Raw genomic sequence first — 2,456 nt, forward strand, 5'->3', positions numbered from 1 at the left:
AGGTGGCTGTGTAAAGGAAACAGGTCCACAGTCTTCTGAAGCAGTACTTTGGAAAGAGAAGGCCCAGTTCTGAGCTAATCCTTTTCATATCCATTTTCAATTTTTATTAAAACCTTTTGCTAAAGACAGACACAGTGGCACACATCTGTCGTCCCAGCTACTTAAAAAGCTGAGGCAGAAGGATCTCTTGAGTCCAGGAGTTTGAGGCCAGCCTGAGCAACATATGAAGGCTGTCTCTTAAAGCAAGCAAGAAAGCTCTTTTCTGGCTGGAACCATGGAGGCTGTCAAAGAGAAGAAAAAGAAGGTTCTGGCTGTGCCAGAAACTCTTAAGAAAAAGTGAAGACGTTTCGCAGAGCTGAAGGTAAAGCACCTGAGAAAGAAGTTTGCCCAAAAAATGCTTCGAAAGGTGATGAGGAAGCTCATCTATGAAAAAGCCAGGCACTATCATAAGGAGCACAGACAGGTGTACAGCACTGAGATTCGAATGGCTAGGGTGGCAAGAAAAGCTGGCAACTACTCTGTACTTCAGAACCCAAATTGGGATTTGTCATTGTGAGTCCAAAGGCCCGCAAGGTGTTGCAGCTTCTTCGCCTCCGTCAAATCTTCAGTGGTACCTTTGTTAAGCTTAACAAGGCTTCAATTAACGTGCTGAGAATTGTGGAACCATATACTGCATGGGGTACCCAAATCTGAAGTCAGTAAATGAACTAATATACAAGTGTGGCTATGGCAAAATCAATAAGAAGCCAATGGCCTTGACTGATAATGGACTGATTGCTCGATCTCTTGGTAAATATGGCATCATTTGCTTGGAAGATCTCATTCATGAGATTTACACTGTTGGAAAACACTTCAAAGAGGCAAGTAACTTCCTGAGGCATTCAAATTATCTTCTCCATGAGGTGGAATGAAGAAAAGGATCACCCATTTCGTGGAAGGTGGAGATGCTGGAAATAGGGAAGACCAGATCAACAGGCATGTTAGAAGGATGAACTAGGGTATCTCCCAGGATATTTTTATGATTTGGTCAGTTAATAAAAAGTATCTGCTTCCAAATTGAAAATAAATAAATAAATAAATAAAACAAGCAAGAAACAAAAACCTTTGCTTATGGATTCCTCTTAGGACCCAAACTCCTACTAATTTTTAAAGTATTTATTAATTATAAAATTAGAACAAGGAGTAGAAGATAAAATATAGCTGAAGCACCTTTTTTTTGTGTGTTTAAGGGAAAAATTCAACTGATATCCATCTAGTTTAGCTTCACTGGTTGCAGCATGGCCAGTGTCACAAGTAATATCCGTGAATATTTCAGCCTCCAGGATTTTCAAAGCCACTGTTTTTTCTTTTGCCAACTAATCCAGATTGATTTTTTCCTGGAAGCTAAAGAAGAAGAATCTGAATCTCATCTTAAAGCTGTGTTCAAACTCACACTTGCCCCAGTTGGATTTATTTCATCTTCCAAATGCAAACTATAACTCCGCAGTAATATCCACAGTCAAGTGTGTTTCTATTTAGAAGTAGAAAAACAGCTGTAATCCCAGAACTCTCGGCGGCTGAGGCAGGAGGATCACAAGTTTGAGCCCAGCCTGGGCAACTTAGAGAATTAGTGAGACCTTGTCTCAAAATTTTAAAAAAATTTTGTTTAAAGGGCTGAGGATGCAGCTCAGTGCAAAGGTCCTGGGTTCAATCATTCAAACCATGAAAGGAAGGAAAGGTGTGTAAAGGAAGGTTAAGTGGGGATTGATACGATCACAATATGTTCTATGCATGTATGCAAAGACCACTTTGAAACACAATATTCTGTAAAATTAATATGTACTAATAAAATGTTAAAATAAGTAAGAAAATGAAGATATTAAGTGAAATAAATCACAGAAGTTTAAATATCACATTTTCTCTTACACAAGAAACCCAAAATGCAAATAAGAGCAAAATAAAGGATAGGTACTAGGAAGCAGGGAGTTTTTTCCAAATATGAAAAGGAAAAAAAAAAGATGGAGGGAAAAGGGATTAGAAGAAAGAGAATTGAAGAAACAACAGGAATAGAGTTTTTCAGATAGGAAGGGATGAAGAGATGGAGCAGGGAGAGATGGGAGGGGAGGGCACAAAAAGATTGAAGATCTGTTTGTACAAGTACTCACTCCCCATGATAAACGGTAGATGTCGTCGTGTACCGCAAACGTGCCCTATAAAAATACGTGAGAGAAAGACGTTCTCTTTCTTTGCTATTAGAACTCTGGCTGTCTGGTCCGCCCATTTTTAAAAAGCCTCATGCATGTTCCGTGGTTCCAAGTTTCAATTCTAACCTGCGCAGACCAGACAGGAGTGACTGGAGTGAAGGAGAAGCGCGGCAGTGGTCCGTCTCCCTCAGGTCCACGCGGCCGGCTCAGGTGCTCACCTTCACGGGAGAGCACAGCGCCTTCCTGAGTGTGTGCCTGGATGGGCTTCTCCTT

The 2,456-nt window shown here is 40.6% G+C and overlaps 1 pseudogene; it reads left to right on the forward strand.

Moving 5' to 3' along the window:
* The first annotated feature begins 284 nt into the window (after nucleotides 1–284).
* Nucleotides 285–997, forward strand: LOC104874781 (annotated as a pseudogene).
* Nucleotides 998–2,456: the final 1,459 nt, after the last annotated feature.

This window comes from Fukomys damarensis, unplaced genomic scaffold (assembly GCF_012274545.1).
Source record: "Fukomys damarensis isolate Sample0158 unplaced genomic scaffold, DMR_v1.0_HiC HiC_scaffold_19, whole genome shotgun sequence".
NCBI lineage: Eukaryota > Metazoa > Chordata > Mammalia > Rodentia > Bathyergidae > Fukomys > Fukomys damarensis.